The sequence below is a fragment of the Scyliorhinus torazame genome, chromosome 4, assembly GCF_047496885.1.
Source record: "Scyliorhinus torazame isolate Kashiwa2021f chromosome 4, sScyTor2.1, whole genome shotgun sequence".
NCBI classification, from domain to species: domain Eukaryota; kingdom Metazoa; phylum Chordata; class Chondrichthyes; order Carcharhiniformes; family Scyliorhinidae; genus Scyliorhinus; species Scyliorhinus torazame.
The window spans coordinates 47105280-47132526 of record NC_092710.1 but is presented as its reverse complement, the minus strand read 5'-3'; the positions used below and the strand labels follow the sequence as shown (position 1 = coordinate 47132526).

Below are 27247 nucleotides of genomic sequence, written 5' to 3'. Positions count from 1 at the left end.
CTTCCACTTTCTATAAAGCATCCTGCATTCTTTATTTTTATTTCCGACCGTTCATTGGGAAGCAAACGCCTTGAGCCAAAATCAAAACCCTGACAGGGACTTGAACCCTGGACCCTCAGATTAAAAGTCTGATGCTCTACCGACTGAGCTACCAGGGCCCATTACAAAAATGTTCTCATAGTTCAGTTCAAAGTATCATATTGTATCTTTTGAATTTCCTTCACTGGTCATTCAGCCTCTCCAGCTCATTTCCCTCGCAAGCAGACCGGCAGCCTCCCTTCGGCTTTCTTTCTCAAATTCTTCAACTTGGACTCACATTTTACTAATGACCTGCGATGTGACAACTGTTGTTACCCAGGGACATGCACTGGGACTTCAAGACATTGAAGATTACGTTTAGTTCGCTGAGATATCAGTGGGAACCTGCAGAGATACAGATTGGATTTTGAGAGAGGGAATAAAGCGTGTCATCTGTTGTTTGTTGTGGCAGAGTGTGAACGCAAGTAAGCTCATCGAGTAAAGTAGCAAATTATGCAAATCGCAAAGTTTCAGGGTGTAAATAGATCTGTCAACGCCACATCTTCATGGAAAACGCCCCATCCTTTATCCTACCCAAATCGTTCTTGCTGACATGCAGCAACATATATCGTCCAATAATAATGCAAATTACTGCAGATGTGAAATCTGAAAAAAAACAGGAAATGATGGAAAATCTCAGTGGGTCTGGCAGCATCTGTGAAGAGAGAACCGAGCTAACGCTTCGAGGCTGGGTCACTCTTCATCAGAGTAAATCATTTAATCATTCAATCTTTGCCCACAGACATCGCTGACAGACATTCAGAATGTTCCTACTGGATTTCCTGAGGTCAATCCTGTCGTGCATTCAAAGGAATATACTGCACATGTTGTGAATGTGCATGAGAAACTAAAAATGATTGGATTAAAGCTCATAAAATTTGAGGATGTCTGTGGAGCCAGACACAAAGTTAATGTTTCAAATCCGTGTGATCCTTATTCAGAGCTGAAGCGAGGTTACATGCAATGGAGTAGATGAGGAAAATGGAAGTTGCGTGAAAAGTGGGAGATATGGAAGTTTGACATAAATCAAGGGCAAGCAATGTTGAAGGTCAGTACCACAGAAACGTTGTCAACATTTCCTGTGTCCACCATTGAATGAGAAGCATTCTTCACAGGCTGCATGCTGAAACATGAATGTATAAAGGTACTGCTGAGATTTGAACTCAGGATCTCTTGTTTTCAAGACAGGCGCTTTAACCATCTAAGCCACAGCACCAATCTGCAAAACAGCTTTGCAAGTGTAGAACAGATTTCAATTGTTTTGATTAAACATCAGTATTGTTGATTTCTCCTGCTGACTTTGAGAGTGCAAATTAAAATATTCATCGGCACTGGGCTTTTGAAACTGTAAAAACTGCAGTTATTCTGAAAGTTATTAATTTAAAAGCAGTTCTGCAGGAAAGAAGTATACAAACAGGAAATATTTTGCGAATTGGGAAGTGATTAAACATGGCCAGAAAACTACAGTGGTGTAATGCTGGATAAGACCAGGAGAGAGTTTTTACATTCACTGAAAATCTAGCAAAAATTCTTGAAAATTCTGGACGGCTGTTGCAATTTGGCAAACACGACGTTGTCACGGTTCTTCCACTTTCCATAAAGCATCCTGCATTCTTTATTTTTATTTCCGACCGTTCATTGGGAAGCAAACGCCTTGAGCCAAAATCAAAACGCTGACAGGGACTTGAACCCTGGACCCTCAGATTAAAAGTCTGATGCTCTACCAACTGAGCTACCAGGGCCCATTACAAAAATGTTCTCTTAGTTCAGTTCAAAGTATCATATTGTATCTTTTGAATTTCCTTCACTGGTCATTCAGCTTCTCCAGCTCATTTCCCTTGCAAGCAGACCGGCAGCCTCCCTTCGGCTTTCTTTCTCAAATTCTTCAACTTGGACTCGCATTTTACCAATGACCTGTGATGTGACAACTGTTGTTACCCAGGGACATGCACTGGGACTTCAAGACATTGAAGATTACGGTTAGTTCGCTGAGATATCAGTGGGAAGCTGCAGAGGTGCAGATTGTATTTTGAGAGAGGGAATAAAGCGTGTCATCTGTTGTTTGTTGTGGCAGAGAGTGAACGCAAGTAAGCTCATCGAGTAAAGTAACAAATTATGCAAATCGCAAAGATTCAGGGTGTAAATAGATCTGTCAACACCACATCTTCATGGAAAACGCCTCATCCTTTATCCCGCCCAAATCATTCTTGCTGACATGCAGCAAAATATATTGTCCAATAAAAAGGCAAATTACTGCAGATGTGAAATCTGAAGAAAAACAGGAAATGATGGAAAATCTCAGTGGGTCTGGCAGCATCTGTGAAGAGAGAACCGAGCTAACGTTTCGAGGCTGGGTCACTCTTCATCAGAGTAAATCATTTAATCATTCAATCTTTGCTCGCAGACATCGCTGACAAACATTCAAAATGTTCCTGCTGGAATTCCTGATGTCAATCCTGTCATGCATTCAAAGGAAAATACTGCACATGTTGTGAATCTGCATGAGAAACTAAAAATGATTGGATTAAAGCTCAGGAAATTAGAGGATGTCTGTGGAGCCAGACAGAAAGTTAATGTTTCTAATCTGTGTGATCCTTATTCAGAGCTGAAGCGCGGAGTACATGCAATGGAGTAGATGAGGAAAATGGAAGTTGCGTGAAAAATGGGAGATATGGAAGTTAGAATCAAGTTTGACATAAAGCAAGGGAAAGCAATCTTGAAGGTCAGTACCACAGAAATGTTGTCAACATTTTCTGTATTCACCATTAAATGAGGAGCATCTTTCACAGGCCACATGCTTAAACCTGAATGTATAAAGGTACTGCTGAAATTTGAATTCAGGATCTCCTGTGTACAAGACAGGCACTTTAACCATCTAAGCCACAGCACCAATCTGCGAGACAGCTTTGCAAGTGTGGAACAGATTTCAATTGTTTTGATTAAACATCAGTATTGTTGATTTCTCCTGCTGACTTTGAGAGTGCAAATTAAAATATTCATCGGCACTGGGCTTTTGAAACTGTAAACATTGCAGTTATTTCTGAAAGTTATTAATTTCAAAGCAGTTCTGCAGGAATGAAGTATACAAACAGGAAATATTTTGCGAATTGGGATGTGATTAAACATGGCCAGATAACTACAGTGGTATAATGCAGGACAAGACCAGGAGAGATGAGGAAAATGGAAGTTGCGTGAAAAATGGGAAATATGGAAGTTTGAATCAAGTTTGACATAAAGCAAGAGAAAGCAATCTTAAAGGTCAGTACCACAGAAATGTTGTCAACATTTTCTGTATTCACCATTAAATGAGAAGCATCTTTCACAGGCTACATGCTTAAACCTGAATGTATAAAGGTACTGCTGAAATTTGAATTCAGGATCTCCTGTGTACAAGACAGGCACTTTAACCATCTAAGCCACAGCACCAATCTGCGAGACAGCTTTGCAAGTTTGGAACAGATTTCAATTGTTTTGATTAAACATCAGTATTGTTGATTTCTCCTGCTGACTTTGAGAGTGCAAATTAAAATATTCATCGGCACTGGGCTTTTGAAACTGTAAACATTGCAGTTATTTCTGAAAGTTATTAATTTCAAAGCAGTTCTGCAGGAATGAAGTATACAAACAGGAAATATTTTGCGAATTGGGATGTGATTAAACATGGCCAGATAACTACAGCAGGAGAGAGTTTTTACATTCACTGAAAATCTAGCAAAAATTCTTGAAAATTCTGGACGGCTGTTGCAATTTGGCAAACAAGATGTTGTCACGGTTCTTCCACTTTCCATAAAGCATCCTGCATTCTTTATTTTTGTTTCCTACCGTTCATTGGGAAGCAAACGCCTTGAGCCAAAATCAAAATCCTGACTGGAACTTGAACCCTGAACCCTCAGATCAAAAGTCTGATGCTCTACCGACTGAGCTACCAGGGTCCATTTCTACAATGTTCGCATAGCTCACATCAAAGTCTCATACTGTATCTTTAGAATTTCCTTCACTGGTCATTCAGCCTCTCCAGCTCATTTCCCTCGCAAGCAGACCGGCAGCCTCCCTTCGGCTTTCTTTCTCAAATTCTTCAACTTGGACTCGCATGTACCAATGACCTGTGATGTGACAACTGTTGTTACCCAGGGACATGCACTGGGACTTCAATACATTGAAGATTACGTTTAGTTCGCTGAGATATCAGTGGGAAGCTGCAGAGGTACAGATTGTATTTTGAGAGAGGTAATAAAGCGTGTCATCTGTTGTTTGTTGTGGCAGAGTGTGAACGCAAGTAAGCTCATCTAGTAAAGTAGCAAATTATGCAAATTCGAAAGATTCTTGGTGTGAATAGATCTGTCAATGCCACATCTTCATGGAAAACGCCCCATCCTTTATCCCGCCCAAATCGTTCTTGCTGACATGCAGCAACATATATCGTCCAATAAAAAGGCAAATTACTGCAGATGTGAAATCTGAAAAAAAACAGGAAATGATGGAAAATCTCAGTGAGTCTGGCAGCATCTGTGAAGAGAGAACCGAGCTAACGTTTCGAGGCTGGGTCACTCTTCATCAGAGTAAATCATTTAATCATTCAATCTTTGCTCACAGACATCGCTGACAGACATTCAAAATGTTCCTACTGGATTTCCTGAGATCATTCCTGTCGTGCATTCAAAGGAAAATACTACACATGTTGTGAATGTGCATGAGAAGCTAAAAATGATTGGATTAAAGATCATAAAATTTGAGGATGTCTGTGGAGCCATACACAAAGCTAATGTTTCAAATCCGTGTGATCCTTATTCAGAGCTGAAGCGAGGTTACATGCAATGGAGTAGATGAGGAAAATGGAAGTTGCGTGAAAAATGGGAGATATGGAAGTTTGAATCAAGTTTGACATAAAGCAAGGGAAAGCAATCTTGAAGGTCAGCACCACAGAAATGTTGTCAACATTTTCTGTGTTCACCATTAAATAAGGAGCATTCTTCACAGGCTACATGCTTTGACCTGAATGTATAACAGTACTACTGAGATTTGAATTCAGGATCTCCTGTTGACAAGACAAGTGTTTTAAACATCAAAGCCACAGCACCAATCTGCATGATAACTTTGCAAGTGTAGTACAGATTTCAATTGTTTTGATTAAACATCAGTATTGTTGATTTCTCCTGCTGACTTTGAGAGTGTAAACTAAAATATTCATCGGCACTGGGCTTTTGAAACTGTAAAAATTGCAGTTATTTCTGAAAGTTATTAATTTAAAAACAGTTCTGCAGGAAAAAAGTATACAAACAGGAAATATTTTGCGAATTGGGAACTGATTAAACATGGCCAGAAGATGACAGTGGTATAATGCTGGATAAGACCTGGAGAGAGTTTTTACATTCACTGAAAATCTAGCAAAAATTCTTGAAAATTCTGGACAGCTGTTGCAATTTGGCAAACACGACGTTGTCACGGTTCTTCCACTTTCCATAAAGCATCCTGCATTCTTTATTTTTATTTCCTACCGTTCATTGGGAAGCAAACGCCTTGAGCCAAAATCAAAATCCTGACTGGAACTTGAACCCTGGACCCTCAGATCAAAAGTCTGATGCTCTACCAACTGAGCTACCAGGGCCCATTTCTACAATGTTCGCATAGCTCACATCAAAGTCTCATACTGTATCTTTTGAATTTCCTTCACTGGTCATTCAGCCTCTCCAGCTTATTTCCCTCGCAAGCAGCCCGGCAGCCTCCCTTCGGCTTTCTTTCTCAAATTCTTAAACTTCGACTCACATTTTACTAATGACCTGTGATGTGACAACTGTTGTTACCCAGGGACATGCACTGGGACTTCAAGACATTGAAGATTACGGTTAGTTCGCTGAGATATCAGTGGGAAGCTGCAGAGGTGCAGATTGTATTTTGAGAGAGGGAATAAAGCGTGTCATCTGTTGTTTGTTGTGGCAGAGAGTGAAGGCAAGTAAGCTCATCGAGTAAAGCAACAAATTATGCAAATCGCAAAGATTCAGGGTGTAAATAGATCTGTCAACACCAAATCTTCATGGAAAACGCCTCATCCTTTATCCCGCCCAAATCATTCTTGCTGACATGCAGCAAAATATATTGTCCAATAAAAAGTCAAATTACTGCAGATGTGAAATCTGAAGAAAAACAGGAAATGATGGAAAATCTCAGTGGGTCTGGCAGCATCTGTGAAGAGAGAACCGAGCTAACGTTTCGAGGCTGGGTCACTCTTCATCAGAGTAAATCATTTAATCATTCAATCTTTGCTCGCAGACATCGCTGACAAACATTCAAAATGTTCCTGCTGGAATTCCTGATGTCAATCCTGTCATGCATTCAAAGGAAAATACTGCACATGTTGTGAATCTGCATGAGAAACTAAAAATGATTGGATTAAAGCTCAGGAAATTAGAGGATGTCTGTGGAGCCAGACAGAAAGTTAATGTTTCTAATCCGTGTGATCCTTATTCAGAGCTGAAGCGCGGAGTACATGCAATGGAGTAGATGAGGAAAATGGAAGTTGCGTGAAAAATGGGAGATATGGAAGTTAGAATCAAGTTTGACATAAAGCAAGGGAAAGCAATCTTGAAGGTCAGTACCACAGAAATGTTGTCAACATTTTCTGTATTCACCATTAAATGAGGAGCATCTTTCACAGGCCACATGCTTAAACCTGAATGTATAAAGGTACTGCTGAAATTTGAATTCAGGATCTCCTGTGTACAAGACAGGCACTTTAACCATCTAAGCCACAGCACCAATCTGCGAGACAGATTTGCAAGTGTGGAACAGATTTCAATTGTTTTGATTAAACATCAGTATTGTTGATTTCTCCTGCTGACTTTGAGAGTGCAAATTAAAATATTCATCGGCACTGGGCTTTTGAAACTGTAAACATTGCAGTTATTTCTGAAAGTTATTAATTTCAAAGCAGTTCTGCAGGAATGAAGTATACAAACAGGAAATATTTTGCGAATTGGGAAGTGATTAAACATGGCCAGAAAACTATAGTGGTATAATGCAGGACAAGACCAGGAGAGAGTTTTTACATTCACTGAAAATCTAGCAAAAATTCTTGAAAATTCTGGACGGCTGTTGCAATTTGGCAAACACGATGTTGTCACGGTTCTTCCACTTTCCATAAAGCATCCTGCATTCTTTATTTTTATTTCCTACCGTTCATTGGGAAGCAAACGCCTTGAGCCAAAATCAAAATCCTGACTGGAACTTGAACCCTGAACCCTCAGATCAAAAGTCTGATGCTCTACCGACTGAGCTACCAGGGCCCATTATAAGAATGTTCTCATAGCTCACTTCAAAGTCTCATATTGTATCTTTTGAATTTCCTTCACTGGTAATTCAGCCTCTCCAGCTCATTTCCCTCGCAAGCAGACCGGAAGCCTCCCTTCGGCTTTCTTTCTCAAATTCTTCAACTTGGACTCGCATTTTACCAATGACCTGTGATGTGACAACTTTTGTTACCCAGGGACATGCACTGGGACTTCAAGACATTGAAGATTATGTTTTGTTCGCTGAGATATCAGTGGGAAGCTGCAGAGATACAGATTGTATTTTGAGAGAGGGAATAAAACGTGTCATCTGTTGTTTGTTGTGGCAGAGAGTGAACACAAGTAAGCTCATCGACTAAAGTAGCAAATTATGCAAATCGCAACGTTTCAGGGTGTAAATAGATCTGTCAATGCCACATCTTCATGGAAAACGCCCCATCCTTTATCCCGCCCAAATCGTTCTTGCTGACATGCAGCAACATATATCGTCCAATAAAAAGGCAAATTACTGCAGATGTGAAATCTGAAAAAAAACAGGAAATGATGGAAAATCTCAGTGGGTCTGGCAGCATCTGTGAAGAGAGAACCGAGCTAACGTTTCGAGGCTGGGTCACTCTTCATCAGAGTAAATCATTTAATCATTCAATCTTTGCTCACAGACATCGCTGACAGACATTCAAAATGTTCCTACTGGATTTCCTGAGATCATTCCTGTCGTGCATTCAAAGGAAAATACTACACATGTTGTGAATGTGCATGAGAAGCTAAAAATGATTGGATTAAAGATCATAAAATTTGAGGATGTCTGTGGAGCCATACACAAAGCTAATGTTTCAAATCTGTGTGATCCTTATTCAGAGCTGAAGCGAGGTTACATGCAATGGAGTAGATGAGGAAAATGGAAGTTGCGTGAAAAATGGGAGATATGGAAGTTTGAATCAAGTTTGACATCAAGCAAGAGAAAGCAATCTTGAAGGTCAGTACCACAGAAATGTTGTCAACATTTTCTGTGTTCACCATTAAATAAGGAGCATTCTTCACAGGCTATATGCTTTGACCTGAATGTATAACAGTACTACTGAGATTTGAATTCAGGATCTCCTGTTGACAAGACAAGTGTTTTAAACATCTAAGCCACAGCACCAATCTGCATAACAACTTTGCAAGTGTAGTACAGATTTCAATTGTTTTGATTAAACATCAGTATTGTTGATTTCTCCTGCTGACTTTGAGAGTGTAAACTAAAATAGTCATCGGCACTGGGCTTTTGAAACTGTAAAAATTGCAGTTATTTCTGAAAGTTATTAATTTAAAAGCAGTTCTGCAGGAAAGAAGTATACAAACAGGAAATATTTTGCGAATTGGGAAGTGATTAAACATGGCCAGAAGACGACAGTGGTATAATGCTGGATAAGACCTGGAGAGAGTTTTTACATTCACTGAAAATCTAGCAAAAATTCTTGAAAATTCTGGACAGCTGTTGCAATTTGGCAAACACGACGTTGTCACGGTTCTTCCACTTTCCATAAAGCATCCTGCATTCTTTATTTTTATTTCCTACCGTCCATTGGGAAGCAAACGCCTTGAGCCAAAATCAAAATCCTGACTGGAACTTGAACCCTGGACCCTCAGATCAAAAGTCTGATGCTCAACCGACTGAGCTACCAGGGCCCATTTCTACAATGTTCGCATAGCTCACATCAAAGTCTCATACTGTATCTTTTGAATTTCCTTCACTGGTCATTCAGCCTCTCCAGCTTAATTCCCTCGCAAGCAGACCGGCAGCCTCCCTTCGGCTTTCTTTCTCAAATTCTTAAACTTGGACTCACATTTTACTAATGACCTGTGATGTGACAACTGTTGTTACCCAGGGACATGCACTGGGACTTCAAGACATTGAAGATTACGGTTAGTTCGCTGAGATATCAGTGGGAAGCTGCAGAGGTGCAGATTGTATTTTGAGAGAGGGAATAAAGCGTGTCATCTGTTGTTTGTTGTGGCAGAGAGTGAACGCAAGTAAGCTCATCGAGTAAAGTAACAAATTATGCAAATCGCAAAGATTCAGGGTGTAAATAGATCTGTCAACACCACATCTTCATGGAAAACGCCTCATCCTTTATCCCGCCCAAATCATTCTTGCTGACATGCAGCAAAATATATTGTCCAATAAAAAGGCAAATTACTGCAGATGTGAAATCTGAAGAAAAACAGGAAATGATGGAAAATCTCAGTGGGTCTGGCAGCATCTGTGAAGAGAGAACCGAGCTAACGTTTCGAGGCTGGGTCACTCTTCATCAGAGTAAATCATTTAATCATTCAATCTTTGCTCGCAGACATCGCTGACAAACATTCAAAATGTTCCTGCTGGAATTCCTGATGTCAATCCTGTCATGCATTCAAAGGAAAATACTTCACATGTTGTGAATCTGCATGAGAAACTAAAAATGATTGGATTAAAGCTCAGGAAATTAGAGGATGTCTGTGGAGCCAGACAGAAAGTTAATGTTTCTAATCCGTGTGATCCTTATTCAGAGCTGAAGCGCGGAGTACATGCAATGGAGTAGATGAGGAAAATGGAAGTTGCGTGAAAAATGGGAGATATGGAAGTTAGAATCAAGTTTGACATAAAGCAAGGGAAAGCAATCTTGAAGGTCAGTACCACAGAAATGTTGTCAACATTTTCTGTATTCACCATTAAATGAGGAGCATCTTTCACAGGCCACATGCTTAAACCTGAATGTATAAAGGTACTGCTGAAATTTGAATTCAGGATCTCCTGTGTACAAGACAGGCACTTTAACCATCTAAGCCACAGCACCAATCTGCGAGACAGATTTGCAAGTGTGGAACAGATTTCAATTGTTTTGATTAAACATCAGTATTGTTGATTTCTCCTGCTGACTTTGAGAGTGCAAATTAAAATATTCATCGGCACTGGGCTTTTGAAACTGTAAACATTGCAGTTATTTCTGAAAGTTATTAATTTCAAAGCAGTTCTGCAGGAATGAAGTATACAAACAGGAAATATTTTGCGAATTGGGATGTGATTAAACATGGCCAGATAACTACAGTGGTATAATGCAGGACAAGACCAGGAGAGAGTTTTTACATTCACTGAAAATCTAGCAAAAATTCTTGAAAATTCTGGACGGCTGTTGCAATTTGGCAAACACGATGTTGTCACGGTTCTTCCACTTTCCATAAAGCATCCTGCATTCTTTATTTTTATTTCCTACCGTTCATTGGGAAGCAAACGCCTTGAGCCAAAATCAAAATCCTGACTGGAACTTGAACCCTGAACCCTCAGATCAAAAGTCTGATGCTCTATCGACTGAGCTACCAGGGTCCATTTCTACAATGTTTGCATAGCTCACATCAAAGTCTCATACTGTATCTTTAGAATTTCCTTCACTGGTCATTCAGCCTCTCCAGCTCATTTCCCTCGCAAGCAGACCGGCAGCCTCCCTTCGGCTTTCTTTCTCAAGTTCTTAAACTTGGACTCACATTTTACTAATGACCTGTGATGTGACAACTGTAGTTACCCAGGGACATGCACTGGGACTTCAAGACATTGAAGATTACGTTTAGTTCGCTGAGATATCAGTGGGAAGCTGCAGAGGTACAGATTGTATTTTGAGAGAGGTAATAAAGCGTGTCATCTGTTGTTTGTTGTGGCAGAGTGTGAACGCAAGTAAGCTCATCTAGTAAAGTAGCAAATTATGCAAATTCGAAAGATTCTTGGTGTCAATAGATCTGTCAATGCCACATCTTCATGGAAAACGCCCCATCCTTTATCCCGCCCAAATCGTTCTTGAAGGATGTGGCAGGTTACAGAGGGATATAGATAAGCTGCAGAGGTGGCAAATGGAGTTTAATGTAGAGAAGTGTGAGGTGATTCACTTTGGAAGGAATAACAGGAATGCGGAATATTTGGCTAATGGTAAAGTTCTCGAAAGTGTGGATGAGAAGAGGGATCCAGGTGTCCATGTACATAGATCCCTGAAAGTTGCCACCCAGGTTGATAGGGTTGTGAAGAAGGCCTATGGAGTGTTGGCCTTTATTGGTAGAGGGATTGAGTTCCGGAGACGGGAGGTCATGTTGCAGCTGTACAGAACTCTGGTACGGCCGCATTTGGAGTATTGCGTACAGTTATAGGAAGGACGTGGAGGTTTTGGAGCGGGTGCAGAGGAGATTTACCAGGATGTTGCCTGGTATGGAGGGAAAATCTTATGAGGAAAGGCTGATGGACTTGAGGTTGTTTTCGTTGGAGAGAAGAAGGTTAAGAGGAGACTTAATAGAGGCATACAAAATGATCAGGGGGTTGGATAGGGTGGACAGTGAGAGCCTTCTCCCGCGGATGGATATGGCTGGCACGAGGGGACATGACTTTAAACTGAGGGGTAATAGATATAGGACAGAGGTCAGAGGTAGGTTCTTTACGCAAAGAGTAGTGAGGCCGTGGAATGCCCTACCTGCTACAGTAGTGAACTCGCCAACATTGACGGCATTTAAAAGTTTATTGGATAAACATATGGATGATAATGGCATAGTGTAGGTTAGATGGCTTTTGTTTCGGTGCAACATCGTGGGCCAAAGGGCCTGTACTGCGCTGTATTGTTCTATGTTCTATGTTATATGAGAAATCAACAACACTGAGCGGTAATCAAAATAATGGAAATCTGCTCCAAACTTGCAGAGCTGGTCTGCAAGTAGGTGCTGTGGCTTAGATGGTTAAAGTGCCTGTCTAGTAAACAGGCTATCCTGAGTTCAAATCTCAGCAGTGCCTTTATGCCTTTATGTCAAAACAAGTAACCTGTTATGAAAAGCTCCCAATTTAATGGTGAATGCAGAGTTTATTGGCAAAATCTCCATGGCACTAACTTTGAAGATGCCCTCCCTACTCCTATGTCAAACCTTTCACGGCTCCAGTTTTCACGCAACTTCCATTTCCTCATCTACTCCATCTCATCTACTCCATTGCATTTACTCCTCACTTCAGCTCTGATTAAGGATCACACGGATTTGAAATGTTAACGCTGTGTCTGGCTCCACATATATCCTCTGAATTTTTGAGCTCAATCCTATCATGTTTAGCTTCTCATGCAGATTCACACCATCTGCGGTATTTTCTTTGAATGCATGACAGGATTTACCTCCGGTAATCCTGAAGGAACTTTTTGAATGTTTTTTAGCGACATCTGTGGGCAACGATTGAATGATTAATTGATTTACTGGGACGAAGAGTGACCCGGACTCGAAATGGTAACTCGGTTCTCTCTTCACAGGTGGTGCCAGACCCGCTGAGATTTTCCATCATTTCCTGTTTTTCTTTCAGATTTTACATCCGCAGTAATTTGCTTTTATATTGAATGATTTATGTTGCTGCACGTTTGCAAGAACGACTCGGGCGGTATAAAGGATGGGGTTATTTTCCATGATAATGTGGTGCTGACAGATCTATTTATATCCTGAAACTTTGCGATTTGCATAATTTGCTAGTTTACTAGATGAATTTTTTTACGTTCACACACTGCCACAACAAGCACCAGATTATATCTTTTATTCCCTCTCTCAAAATACAATCTTTGTCTCTGTAGCTTCCCACTCAGATCTCACCGAACTAAACGTAATCTTCAAAGTCTTGAAGTCCCAGTGCAGGACCCTGGGTAAACAGTTGTCACATCACAAGTTACTGGTCAAAAGCGAGTACAAGCTGAAGAATTTGAGAAAGGAAGCCAAAGGGAGGCTGCCGGTCTGCTTGCGAGGGAAATGTGCTGGTGAGGCTGAATTACCATTGAAGGAAATTCAAAATATACAATATGAAACATTGAAGTGAGCTATAAGACTGTGTTTGGAATGGGCCCTGGAAGCGCAGTCGGTAGAGCATCTGACTTTTAATCTGAAGGTCGATGGGTTTAAGTCCCTGCCTGGGCTTCAACTTTGTCTCAAGGCGTTTTTGTTCCCAATGAACGACAGGAAAAAAAAAAAAAGAATGCAGGGTGATTTTGGGAAAGTGGATGAACCGTGACAACGTCGTGTTTGCCAAATTGCAATTGCCGTCGACAACTTTCAAGAATTTCTGCTAGATTTTCAGTTAATGTAAAAACTCTCTCCTGGTCTTGTCCTGCATTATACCACTGTAGTTTTGTGGTCATGTTTAATTACTTCAAATTCTCAAAATATTTCCTGTTTGTTTACTTCTGTCTGCAGAATGCTATAATCTAATAACTTTCAGAAATAACTGCAATTTTTGCAGTTTCAAAAGTCCAGTGCCGATGAAATTTGCACTCTCAAAGTCAGTATGAGAAATCAACAATACTGAGCGGTAATCAAAATAATGGAAAACTGCTCCAAACTTGCAGAGCTGGTGTGCAAGTAGGCGCTGTGGCTTGGATGGTTAAAGCGCCTGTCTAGTAAACAGGAGATCCTGAGTTCAAATCTCAGCAGTGCGTTTATACCTTTACGTCAAAACAAGTCGCCTGTTGTGAAAAGTTCCCAATTTAATGGTGAATGCCGAGTTTATTGGCAAAATCTCCATGGCACTTACCTTGAAGATGCCCTCCCTACTCTAATGTCAAACCTTTCATCGCTCCATTTTTCACGCAACTTCCATTTTCTCATCTATTCCATCTCATCTACTCCATTGCATTTACTCCTCACTTCAGCTCTGATTAAGGATCACACGGATTTGAAATGTTAACTCTGTGTCTGGCTCCACATATATCCTCTGAATTTTTGAGCTTCAATCCTATCATGTTTAGCTTCTCATGCAGATTTGCAACATCCGCAGTATTTTCTTTGAATGCATGACAGGATTTACCTCCGGTAATCCTGAAGGAACATTTTGAATGTTTTTTAGCGACATCTGTGAGCAACGATTGAATGATTAATTGATTTACTGGGACGAAGAGTGACCCGGACTCGAAATGTTAACTCGGTTCTCTCTTCACAGGTGGTGCCAGACCCGCTGAGATTTTCCATCATTTCCTGTTTTTCTTTCAGATTTTACATCCAAAGTAATTTGCTTTTATATTGAACGATTTATGTTGCTGCACGTTTGCAAGAACGACTCGGGCGGGATAAAGGATGGGGTTATTTTCCATGATGATGTGGTGCTGACAGATCTATTTATATCCTGAAACTTTGCGATTTGCATAATTTGCTAGTTTACAAGATGAATTTATTTACGTTCACACACTGCCACAACAAACACCAGATGATACCTTTTATTCCCTCTCTCAAAATACAATCTTTGTCTCTGTAGCTTCCCACTCAGATGTCACCGAACTAAACGTAATCTTCAAAGTCTTGAAGTCCCAGTGCAGGTCCCTGGGTAAACAGTTGTCACATCACAAGTCACTGGCAAAAAGCGAGAACAAGCTGAAGAATTTGAGAAAGGAAGCCAAAGGGAGGCTGCCGGTCTGCTTGCGAGGGAAATGTGCTGGTGAGGCTGAATTACCATTGAAAGAAATTCAAAATATACAATATGAGACTTTGAAGTGAGCTATAAGACTGCGTTTGGAATGGGCCCTGGAAGCGCAGTCGGTAGAGCATCTGACTTTTAATCTGAAGATCGATGGGTTTAAGTCCCTGCCTGGGCTTCAACTTTGTCTCTAGCCGTTTTTGTTCCCAATGAACGACAGGAAAAAAGAATAAAGAATGCAGGGTGATTTTGGGAAAGTGGATGAACCGTGACAACGTCGTGTTTGCCAAATTGCAATTGGCGTCGACAACTTTCAAGAATTTCTGCTCGATTTTCAGTTCATGTATAAACTCTCTCCTGGTCTTGTCCTGCATTGTATCACAATAGTTTTGTGGTCATGTTTAATTACTTCAAATTCACAACATATTTCCTGTTTGTTGACTTTTCCCTGCAGAATGCGATAATCTAATAACTTTCAGAAATAACAGCAATTTTTGCAGTTTCAAAAGTCCAGTGCCAATGAAATTTGCACTCTCAAAGTCAGTATGAGAATTCAACAATACTGAGCGGTAATCAAAATAATGGAAATCTGCTCCAAACTTGCAGAGCTGGTGTGCAAGTAGGTGCTGTGGCTTAGATGGTTAAAGCGCCTGTCTAGTAAACAGGAGATACTGAGTTCAAATCTCAGCAGTGCCTTTATACCTTAACGTCAAAACAAGTCACCTGTTGTGAAAAGCTCCCAATTTAATGGTGAATGCATAGTTTATTGGCAACATCTCCATGGCAATACCCTTGAAGATGCTCTCCCTACTCTTATGTCAAACCTTTCATAGCTCCATTTTTCACGCAACTTCCATTTTCTCATCTACTCCATTTCATCTACTCCATTGCATTTACTCCTCACTTCAGCTCTGATTAAGGATCACACGGATTTGAAATGTTAACTCTGTGTCTGGCTCCACATATATCCTCTCAATTTTTGAGCTTCAATTCGATCATGTTTAGCTTCTCATGCAGATTCGCAACATCCGCAGTATTTTCTTTGAATGCATGACAGGATTTACCTCCGGTAATCCTGAAGGAACATTTTGAATGTTTTTTAGCGACATCTGTGAGCAATGATTGAATGATTAATTGATTTACTGTGACGAAGAGTGACCCGGACTCGAAATGTTAACTCGGTTCTCTCTTCACACATGGTGCCAGACCCGCTGAGATTTTCCATCATTTCCTGATTTTCTTTCAGATTTTACATCCGCAGTAATTTGCTTTTATATTGATCGATTTATGTTGCTGCACGTTTGCAAGAAGGACTCGGGCGGGATAAAGGATGGGGTTATTTTCCATGATGATGTGGTGCTGACAGATCTATTTATATCCTGAAACTTTGCGATTTGCATAATTTGCTAGTTTACTAGATGAATTTATTTACGTTCACACACTGCCACAACAAACACCAGATGATACCTTTTATTCCCTCTCTCAAAATACAATCTTTGTCTCTGTAGCTTCCCACTCAGATCTCACCGAACTAAACGTAATCTTCAAAGTCCTGAAGTCCCAGTGCAGGTCCCTGGGTAAACAGTTGTCACATCACAAGTCACTGGCAAAAAGCGAGAACAAGCTGAAGAATTTGAGAAAGGAAGCCAAAGGGAGGCTGCCGGTCTGCTTGCGAGGGAAATGTGCTGGTGAGGCTGAATTACCATTGAAGGAAATTCAAAATATACAATATGAGACTTTGAAGTGAGCTATAAGACTGCGTTTGGAATGGGCCCTGGAAGCAAAGTCGGTAGAGCATCTGACTTTTAATCTGAAGATCGATGGGTTTCAGTCCCTGCCTGGGCTTCAACTTTGTCTCAAGGTGTTTTTGTTCCCAATGAACGACAGGAAAAAAGAATAAAGAATGCAGGGTGATTTTGGGAAAGTGGATGAACCGTGACAACGTCGTGTTTGCCAAATTGCAATTGCCGTCGACAACTTTCAAGAATTTTTGCTAGATTTTCAGTTAATGTAAAAACTCTCTCCTGGTCTTGTCCTGCATTGTATCACAATAGTTTTGTGGTCATGTTTAATTACTTCCAATTCACAAAATATTTCCTGTTTGTTAACTTCTCCCTGCAGAATGCTATAATCTAATAACTTTCAGAAATAACAGCAATTTTTGCAGTTTCAAAAGTCCAGTGCCAATTAAATTTGCACTCTCAAAGTCAGCATGAGAAATCAACAATACTGAGCGGTAATCAAAATAATGGAAATCTGCTCCAAACTTGCAGAGCTGCTGTGCAAGTAGGCGCTGTGGCTTAGATGGTTAAAGCGCCTGTCTAGTAAACAGGAGATCCTGAGTTCAAATCTCAGCAGTGCCTTTATACCTGTTGAGAAAAGCTCCCAATGTAATGGTGAATGCAGAGTTTATTGACAACTTCTCCATGGCACTACCCTTGAAGATGCTCTCCCTACTCTTATGTCAAACCTTTCATAGCTCCATTTTTCACGCAACTTCCATTTTCTCATCTACTCCATCTCATCTACTCCATTGCATTTACTCCTCACTTCAGCTCTGATTAAGGATCACACGGATTTGAAATGTTAACTCTGTGTCTGGCTCCACATATATCCTCTGAATTTTTGAGCTTCAATCCTATCATGTTTAGCTTCTCATGCAGATTTGCAACATCCGCAGTATTTTCTTTGAATGCATGACAGGATTTACCTCCGGTAATCCTGAAGGAACATTTTGAATGTTTTTTAGCGACATCTGTGAGCAACGATTGAATGATTAATTGATTTACTGTGACGAAGAGTGACCCGGACTCGAAATGTTAACTCGGTTCTCTCTTCACAGGTGGTGCCAGACCCGCTGAGATTTTCCATCATTTCCTGTTTTTCTTTCAGATTTTACATCCGCAGTAATTTGCTTTTATATTGAACGATTTATGTTGCTGCACGTTTGCAAGAACGACTCGGGCGGTATAAAGGATGGGGTTATTTTCCATGATGATGTGGTGCTGACAGATCTATTTATATCCTGAAACTTTGCGATTTGCATAATTCGCTAGTTTACTAGATGAATTTATTTACGTTCACGCACTGCCACAACAAACACCAGATGATACCTTTTATTCCCTCTCTCAAAATACAATCTTTGTCTCTGTAGCTTCCCACTCAGATCTCACCGAACTAAACGTAATCTTCAAAGTCTTGAAGTCCCAGTGCAGGTCCCTGGGTAAACAGTTGTCAAATCACAAGTCACTGGTAAAAAGCGAGAACAAGCTGAAGAATTTGAGAAAGGAAGCCAAAGGGAGGCTGCCGGTCTGCTTGCGAGAGAAATGTGCTGGTGAGGCTGAATTACCATTGAAGGAAATTCAAAATATACAATATGAGACTTTGAAGTGAGCTATAAGACTGCGTTTGGAATGGGCCCTAGAAGCAAAGTCGGTAGAGCATCTGAATTTTAATCTGAAGATCGATGGGTTTCAGTCTCTGCCTGGGCTTCAACTTTGTCTCAAGGTGTTTTTGTTCCCAATGAACGACAGGAAAAAAGAATAAAGAATGCAGGGTGATTTTGGGAAAGTGGATGAACCGTGACAACGTCGTGTTTGCCAAATTGCAATTGCCGTCGTCAACTTTCAAGAATTTTTGCTAGATTTTCAGTTAATGTAAAAACTCTCTCCTGGTCTTGTCCTGCATTGTATCACAATAGTTTTGTGGTCATGTTTAATTACTTCCAATTCACAAAATATTTCCTGTTTGTTAACTTCTCCCTGCAGAATGCTATAATCTAATAACTTTCAGAAATAACAGCAATTTTTGCAGTTTCAAAAGTCCAGTGCCAATTAAATTTGCACTCTCAAAGTCAGCATGAGAAATCAACAATACTGAGCGGTAATCAAAATGATGGAAATCTGCTCCAAACTTGCAGAGCTGGTGTGCAAGTAGGCGCTGTGGCTTAGATGGTTAAAGCGCCTGTCTAGTAAATAGGAGATCCTGAGTTCAAATCTCAGCAGTGCCTTTATACCTGTTGTGAAAAGCTCCCAATGTAATGGTGAATGCAGAGTTTATTGACAACTTCTCCATGGCACTACCCTTGAAGATGCTCTCCCTACTCTTATGTCAAACCTTTCATAGCTCCATTTTTCACGCAACTTCCATTTTCTCATCTACTCCATCTCATCTACTCCATTGCATTTACTCCTCACTTCAGCTCTGATTAAGGATCACACGGATTTGAAATGTTAACTCTGTGTCTGGCTCCACATATATCCTCTGAATTTTTGAGCTTCAATCCTATCATGTTTAGCTTCTCATGCAGATTTGCAACATCCGCAGTATTTTCTTTGAATGCATGACAGGATTTACCTCCGGTAATCCTGAAGGAACATTTTGAATGTTTTTTAGCGACATCTGTGAGCAACGATTGAATGATTAATTGATTTACTGTGACGAAGAGTGACCCGGACTCGAAATGTTAACTCGGTTCTCTCTTCACAGGTGGTGCCAGACCCGCTGAGATTTTCCATCATTTCCTGTTTTTCTTTCAGATTTTACATCCGCAGTAATTTGCTTTTATATTGAACGATTTATGTTGCTGCACGTTTGCAAGAACGACTCGGGCGGTATAAAGGATGGGGTTATTTTCCATGATGATGTGGTGCTGACAGATCTATTTATATCCTGAAACTTTGCGATTTGCATAATTCGCTAGTTTACTAGATGAATTTATTTACGTTCACGCACTGCCACAACAAACACCAGATGATACCTTTTATTCCCTCTCTCAAAATACAATCTTTGTCTCTGTAGCTTCCCACTCAGATCTCACCGAACTAAACGTAATCTTCAAAGTCTTGAAGTCCCAGTGCAGGTCCCTGGGTAAACAGTTGTCAAATCACAAGTCACTGGTAAAAAGCGAGAACAAGCTGAAGAATTTGAGAAAGGAAGCCAAAGGGAGGCTGCCGGTCTGCTTGCGAGAGAAATGTGCTGGTGAGGCTGAATTACCATTGAAGGAAATTCAAAATATACAATATGAGACTTTGAAGTGAGCTATAAGACTGCGTTTGGAATGGGCCCTAGAAGCAAAGTCGGTAGAGCATCTGACTTTTAATCTGAAGATCGATGGGTTTCAGTCTCTGCCTGGGCTTCAACTTTGTCTCAAGGTGTTTTTGTTCCCAATGAACGACAGGAAAAAAGAATAAAGAATGCAGGGTGATTTTGGGAAAGTGGATGAACCGTGACAACGTCGTGTTTGCCAAATTGCAATTGCCGTCGTCAACTTTCAAGAATTTTTGCTAGATTTTCAGTTAATGTAAAAACTCTCTCCTGGTCTTGTCCTGCATTGTATCACAATAGTTTTGTGGTCATGTTTAATTACTTCCAATTCACAAAATATTTCCTGTTTGTTAACTTCTCCCTGCAGAATGCTATAATCTAATAACTTTCAGAAATAACAGCAATTTTTGCAGTTTCAAAAGTCCAGTGCCAATTAAATTTGCACTCTCAAAGTCAGCATGAGAAATCAACAATACTGAGCGGTAATCAAAATGATGGAAATCTGCTCCAAACTTGCAGAGCTGGTGTGCAAGTAGGCGCTGTGGCTTAGATGGTTAAAGCGCCTGTCCAGTAAATAGGAGATCCTGAGTTCAAATCTCAGCAGTGCCTTTATACCTGTTGTGAAAAGCTCCCAATTTAATGGTGAATGCAGAGTTTATTGGCAACATCTCCATGGCACTACCCTTGAAGATGCTCTCCCTACTCTTATGTCAAACCTTTCATAGCTCCATTTTTCACGCAACTTCCATTTTCTCATCTACTCCATCTCATCTACTCCATTGCATTTACTCCTCACTTCAGCTCTGATTAAGGATCACACGGATTTGAAATGTTAACTCTGTGTCTGGCTCCACATATATCCTCTGAATTTTTGAGCTTCAATCCTATCATGTTTAGCTTCTCATGCAGATTTGCAACATCCGCAGTATTTTCTTTGAATGCATGACAGGATTTACCTCCGGTAATCCTGAAGGAACATTTTGAATGTTTTTTAGCGACATCTGTGAGCAACGATTGAATGATTAATTGATTTACTGGGACGAAGAGTGACCCGGACTCGAAATGTTAACTCGGTTCTCTCTTCACAGGTGGTGCCAGACCCGCTGAGATTTTCCATCATTTCCTGTTTTTCTTTCAGATTTTACATCCGCAGTAATTTGCTTTTATATTGAACGATTTATGTTGCTGCACGTTTGCAAGAACGACTCGGGCGGTATAAAGGATGGGGTTATTTTCCATGATGATGTGGTGCTGACAGATCTATTTATATCCTGAAACTTTGCGATTTGCATAATTCGCTAGTTTACTAGATGAATTTATTTACGTTCACGCACTGCCACAACAAACACCAGATGATACCTTTTATTCCCTCTCTCAAAATACAATCTTTGTCTCTGTAGCTTCCCACTCAGATCTCACCGAACTAAACGTAATCTTCAAAGTCTTGAAGTCCCAGTGCAGGTCCCTGGGTAAACAGTTGTCAAATCACAAGTCACTGGTAAAAAGCGAGAACAAGCTGAAGAATTTGAGAAAGGAAGCCAAAGGGAGGCTGCCAGTCTGCTTGCGAGGGAAATGTGCTGGTGAGGCTGAATTACCATTGAAGGAAATTCAAAATATACAATATGAGACTTTGAAGTGAGCTATAAGACTGCGTTTGGAATGGGCCTTGGAAGCGCAGTCGGTAGAGCATCTGACTTTTAATCTGAAGATCGATGGGTTAAGTCCCTGCCTGGGCTTCAACTTTGTCTCAAGGCGTTTTTGTTCCCAATGAACGACAGGAAAAAAGAATAAAGAATGCAGGGTGATTTTGGGAAAGTGGATGAACTGTGACAAAGTCGTGTTTGCTAAATTGCAATTGGCGTCGACAACTTTAAAGAATTTCTGCTAAATTTTCAGTTAATGTATAAACTCTCTCCTGGTCTTGTCCTGCATTGTATAACAATAGTTTTGTGGTCATGTTTAATTACTTCAAATTCACAAAATATTTCCTGTTTGTTTACTTTTCCCTGCAGAATGCTATAATCTAATAACTTTCAGAAATAACAGCAATTTTTGCAGTTTCAAAAGTCCAGTGCCAATGAAATTTGCACTCTCAAAGTCAGCATGAGAAATCAACAATACTGAGCGGTAATCAAAATAATGGAAATCTGCTCCAAACTTGCAGAGCTGGTGTGCAAGTAGGTGCTGTGGCTTAGATGGTTAAAGCGCCTGTCTAGTAAACAGGAGATCCTGAGTTCAAATCTCAGCAGTGCATTTATACCTTTACGTCAAAACAAGGAATCTGTTATGAAAAGCTCCCAATTTAATGGTGAATGCAGAGTTTATTGGCAAAATCTCCATGGCACTAACATTTAAGATGCCCTCCCGACTCTTATGTCAAACCTTTCATAGCTCCATTTTTCACGCAACTTCCATTTTCTCATCTACTCCATTTCATCTACTCCATTGCATTTACTCCTCACTTCAGCTCTGATTAAGGATCACACGGATTTGAAACGCTGTGTCTGGCTCCACATATATCCTCTCAATTTTTTAGCTTCAATTCGATCATGTTTAGCTTCTCATGCAGATTCGCAACATCCGCAGTATTTTGTTTGAATGCATGACAGGATTTACCTCCGGTAATCCTGAAGGAACATTTTGAATGTTTTTTAGCGACATCTGTGAGCAATGATTGAATGATTAATTGATTTACTGTGACGAAGATTGACCCGGACTCGAAATGTTAACTCGGTTCTCTCTTCACACATGGTGCCAGACCCGCTGAGATTTTCCATTATTTCCTGATTTTCTTTCAGATTTTACATCCGCAGTAATTTGCTTTTATATTGATCGATTTATGTTGCTGCACGTTTGCAAGAACGACTCGGGCGGGATAAAGGATGGGGTTATTTTCCATGATGATGTGGTGCTGACAGATCTATTTATATCCTGAAACTTTGCGATTTGCATAATTTGCTAGTTTACTAGATGAATTTATTTACGTTCACACACTGCCACAACAAACACCAGATGATACCTTTTATTCCCTCTCTCAAAATACAATCTTTGTCTCTGTAGCTTCCCACTCAGATCTCACCGAACTAAACGTAATCTTTAAAGTCTTGAAGTCCCAGTGCAGGTCCCTGGGTAAACAGTTGTCACATCACAAGTCACTGGCAAAAAGCGAGAACAAGCTGAAGAATTTGAGAAAGGAAGCCAAAGGGAGGCTGCCGGTCTGCTTGCGAGAGAAATGTGCTGGTGAGGCTGAATTACCATTGAAGGAAATTCAAAATATACAATATGAGACTTTGAAGTGAGCTATAAGACTGCGTTTGGAATGGGCCCTGGAAGCAAAGTCGGTAGAGCATCTGACTTTTAATCTGAAGATCGATGGGTTTCAGTCCCTGCCTGGGCTTCAACTTTGTCTCAAGGTGTTTTTGTTCCCATTGAACGACAGGAAAAAAGAATAAAGAATGCAGGGTGATTTTGGGAAAGTGGATGAACCGTGACAACGTCGTGTTTGCCAAATTGCAATTGCCGTCGACAACTTTCAACAATTTCTGCTAGATTTTCAGTTAATGTAAAAACTCTCTCCTGGTCTTGTCCTGCATTATACCACTATAGTTTTGTGGTCATGTTGAATTACTTCCAATTCACAAAATATTTCCTGTTTGTTTACTAGTCCCTGCTATAATCTAATAACTTTCAGAAATAACTGCAATTTTTGCAGTTTCAAAAGTCCAGTGCCAATGAAATTTGCACTCTCAAAGTCAGCATGAGAAATCAACAATACTGAGCGGTAATCAAAATAATGGAAATCTGCTCCAAACTTGCAGAGCTGGTGTGCAAGTAGGTGCTGTGGCTTAGATGGTTAAAGCGCCTGTCTAGTAAACAGGCTAGTAAACAGGGGATCATGAGTTCAAATCTCAGCAGTGCCTTTATACCTTTACGTCAAAACAAGTAACCTGTTATGAAAAGCTCCCAATTTAATGGTGAATGCAGAGTTTATTGGCAACATCTCCATGGCACTAACCTTGAATATGCTCTCCCTACTCTTATGTCAAACCTTTCATAGCTCCATTTTCCACGCTACTTCCATTTTCTCATCTAACTCCATCTCATCGACTCCATTGCATTTACTCCTCACTTCAGCTCTGATTAAGGATTACACGGATTTGAAACGCTGGGTCTGGCTCCACATATATCCTCTGAATTTTTGAGCTTCAATCCTATCATGTTTAGCTTCTCATGCAGATTCGCAACATCCGCAGTATTTTCTTTGAATGCATGACAGGATTTACCTCCGGTAATCCTGAAGGAACATTTTGAATGTTTTTTAGCGACATCTGTGAGCAACGATTGAATGATTAATTGATTTACTGTGACGAAGAGTGACCCGGACTCGAAATGTTAACTCGGTTCTCTCTTCACAGGTGGTGCCAGGCCCGCTGAGATTTTCCATCATTTCCTGATTTTCTTTCAGATTTTAAATCCGCAGTAATTTGCTTTTATATTGAACGATTTATGTTGCTGCACGTTTGCAAGAACGACTCGGGCGGGATAAAGGATGGGGTTATTTTCCATGATGATGTGGTGCTGACAGATCTATTTTTATCCTGAAACTTTGCGATTTGCATAATTTGCTAATTTACTAGATGAATTTATTTACGTTCACACTCTTCCATAACAAACACCAGATGATACCTTTTATTCCCTCTCTCAAAATACAATCTTTGTCTCTGTAGCCTCCCACTCAGATCTCACCGAACTAAACGTAATCTTCAAAGTCTTGAAGTCCCAGTGCAGGTCCCTGGATAAACAGTTGTCAGATCACAAGTCACTGGTAAAAAGCGAGTACAAGCTGAAGAATTTGAGAAAGGAAGCCAAAGGGAGGCTGCCGGTCTGCTTGCGAGGGAAATGTGCTGGTGAGGCTGAATTACCATTGAAGGAAATTCAATATGTACAATATGAGACATTGAAGTGAGCTATAAGACTGTGTTTGGAATGGGCCCTGGAAGCGCAGTCGGTAGAGCATCTGACTTTTAATCTGAAGGTCGATGGGTTTAAGTCCCTGCCTGGGCTTCAAGTTTGTCTCAAGGCGTTTTTGTTCCCAATGAACGACAGGAAAAAAAAATAAAGAATGCAGGGTGATTTTGGGAAAGTGGCTGAACCGTGACAACGTCGTGTTTGCCGAATTGCAATTGCCGTCGACAACTTTCAAGAGTTTCTGCTAGATTTTCAGTTAATGTAAAAACTCTCTCCTGGTCTTGTCCTGCATTATACCACTGTAGTTTTGTGGTCATGTTTAATTACTTCCAATTCACAAAATATTTCCTGTTTGTTTACTTCTCCCTGCAGAATGCTATAATCTAATAACTTTCAGAAATAACTGCAATTTTTGCAGTTTCAAAAGTCCAGTGCCGATGAAATTTGCACTCTCAAAGTCAGCATGAGAAATCAACAATACTGAGCGGTAATCAAAATAATGGAAATCTGCTCCAAACTTGCAGAGCTGGTGTGCAAGTAGGCGCTGTGGGTTAAATGGTTAAAGCGCCTGTCTAGTAAACAGGGGATCTTGAGTTCAAATCTCAGCAGTGCCTTTATACCTTTACGTCAAAACAAGGAACCTGTTATGAAAAGCTTCCAATTTAATAGTGAATGCAGAGTTTATTGGCAAAATCTCCATGGCACTAACCTTTAAGATGCCCTCCCGACTCTTATGTCAAACCTTTCATAGCTCCATTTTTCACGCATCTTCCATTTTCTCATCTACTCCATCTCATCGACTCCATTGCATTTACTCCTCACTTCAGCTCTGATTAAGGATCACACGGATTTGAAACGCTGGGTACTGGCTCCACATATATCCTCTGAATTTTTGAGCTTCAATCCTATCATGTTTAGCTTCTCATGCAGATTCGCAACATCCGCAGTATTTTCTTTGAATGCATGACAGGATTTACCTCCGGTAATCCTGAAGGAACATTTTGAATGTTTTTTAGCGACATCTGTGAGCAACGATTGAATGATTAATTGATTTACTGTGTCGAAGAGTGACCCGGACTCGAAATGTTAACTCGGTTCTCTCTTCACAGGTGGTGCCAGACCCGCTGAGATTTTCCATCATTTCCTGATTTTCTTTCAGATTTTACATCCGCAGTAATTTGCTTTTATATTGAACGATTTATGTTGCTGCACGTTTGCAAGAACGACTCGGGCGGGATAAAGGATGGGGTTATTTTCCATGATGATGTGGTGCTGACAGATCTATTTTTATCCTGAAACTTTGCGATTTGCATAATTTACTAGTTTACTAGATGAATTTATTTACATTCACACTCTGCCATAACAAACACCAGATGATACCTTTTATTCCCTCTCTCAAAATACAATCTTTGTCTCTGTAGCCTCCCACTCATATCTCACCGAGCTAAACGTAATCTTCAAAGTCTTGAAGTCCCAGTGCAGGTCCCTGGGTAAACAGTTGTCACATCACAAGTCACTGGTAAAAAGTGAGTACAAGCTGAAGAATTTGAGAAAGGAAGCCAAAGGGAGGCTGCCAGTCTGCTTGCGAGTGAAATGTGCTGGTGAGGCTGAATTACCATTGAAGGAAATTCAAAATATACAATATGAGACTTTGAAGTGAGCTATCAGACTGCGTTTGGAATGGGCCCTGGAAGCGCAGTCGGTAGAGCATCTGACTTTTAATCTGAAGATCGATGGGTTTAAGTCCCTGCCTGGGCTTCAACTTTGTCTCAAGGCGTTTTTGTTCCCAATGAACGACAGGAAAAAAGAATAAAGAATGCAGGGTGATTTTGGGAAAGTGGATGAACTGTGACAACGTCGTGTTTGCCAAATTGCAATTGGCATCGATAACTTTCAAGAATTTCTGCTAGATTTTCAATTAATGTATAAACTCTCTCCTGGTCTTGTCCTGCATTGTATCACAATAGTTTTGTGGTCATGTTTAATTACTTCAAATTCACAAAATATTTCCTGTTTGTTTACTTCTCCCTGCAGAATGCTATAATCTAATAACTTTCAGAAATAACAGCAATCTTTGCAGTTTCAAAAGTCCAGTGCCAATGAAATTTGCACTCTCAAAGTCAGCATGAGAAATCAAAAATACTGAGCGGTAATCAAAATAATGGAATTCTGCTCCAAACTTGCAGAGCTGGTGTGCAAGTAGGCGCTGTGGCTTAGATGGTTAAAGCGCCTGTCTAGTAAACAGGAGATCCTGAGTTCAAATCTCAGCAGTGCCTTTATACCTTTACGTCAAAACAAGGAACCTGTTATGAAAAGCTTCCAATTTAATAGTGAATACAGAGTTTATTGGCAAAATCTCCATGGCACTAACCTTTAAGATGCCCTCCCGACTCTTATGTCAAACCTTTCATAGCTCCATTTTTCACGCATCTTCCATTTTCTCATCTAC

At 40.4% G+C, this 27247-nt stretch overlaps 11 non-coding genes across 11 annotated transcripts; 8 read left to right on the top strand and 3 right to left on the bottom strand.

Moving 5' to 3' along the window:
* Positions 1-85: 85 nt before the first annotated feature.
* Positions 86-158, bottom strand: trnak-uuu (transfer RNA lysine (anticodon UUU)). Its single transcript has one exon. It is a non-coding gene; the product is annotated as a tRNA-Lys (tRNA).
* Positions 159-1220: 1062 nt separating this feature from the next.
* On the bottom strand, positions 1221-1294 carry trnas-uga (transfer RNA serine (anticodon UGA)). Its single transcript has one exon. It is a non-coding gene; the product is annotated as a tRNA-Ser (tRNA).
* Positions 1295-1747: 453 nt separating this feature from the next.
* On the bottom strand, positions 1748-1820 carry trnak-uuu (transfer RNA lysine (anticodon UUU)). The gene has a single exon. It is a non-coding gene; the product is annotated as a tRNA-Lys (tRNA).
* A 10253-nt stretch (positions 1821-12073) lies between these two features.
* Positions 12074-12147, top strand: trnat-agu (transfer RNA threonine (anticodon AGU)). The gene has a single exon. It is a non-coding gene; the product is annotated as a tRNA-Thr (tRNA).
* Positions 12148-13739: 1592 nt separating this feature from the next.
* Positions 13740-13813, top strand: trnat-agu (transfer RNA threonine (anticodon AGU)). Its single transcript has one exon. It is a non-coding gene; the product is annotated as a tRNA-Thr (tRNA).
* Positions 13814-15406: 1593 nt separating this feature from the next.
* Positions 15407-15480, top strand: trnat-agu (transfer RNA threonine (anticodon AGU)). Its single transcript has one exon. It is a non-coding gene; the product is annotated as a tRNA-Thr (tRNA).
* A 1593-nt stretch (positions 15481-17073) lies between these two features.
* trnat-agu (transfer RNA threonine (anticodon AGU)) lies at positions 17074-17147 on the top strand. Its single transcript has one exon. It is a non-coding gene; the product is annotated as a tRNA-Thr (tRNA).
* Positions 17148-18719: 1572 nt separating this feature from the next.
* trnat-agu (transfer RNA threonine (anticodon AGU)) lies at positions 18720-18793 on the top strand. Its single transcript has one exon. It is a non-coding gene; the product is annotated as a tRNA-Thr (tRNA).
* A 1572-nt stretch (positions 18794-20365) lies between these two features.
* Positions 20366-20439, top strand: trnat-agu (transfer RNA threonine (anticodon AGU)). The gene has a single exon. It is a non-coding gene; the product is annotated as a tRNA-Thr (tRNA).
* A 1563-nt stretch (positions 20440-22002) lies between these two features.
* Positions 22003-22084, top strand: trnat-agu (transfer RNA threonine (anticodon AGU)). Its single transcript has one exon. It is a non-coding gene; the product is annotated as a tRNA-Thr (tRNA).
* Positions 22085-27000: 4916 nt separating this feature from the next.
* On the top strand, positions 27001-27074 carry trnat-agu (transfer RNA threonine (anticodon AGU)). The gene has a single exon. It is a non-coding gene; the product is annotated as a tRNA-Thr (tRNA).
* Positions 27075-27247: the final 173 nt, after the last annotated feature.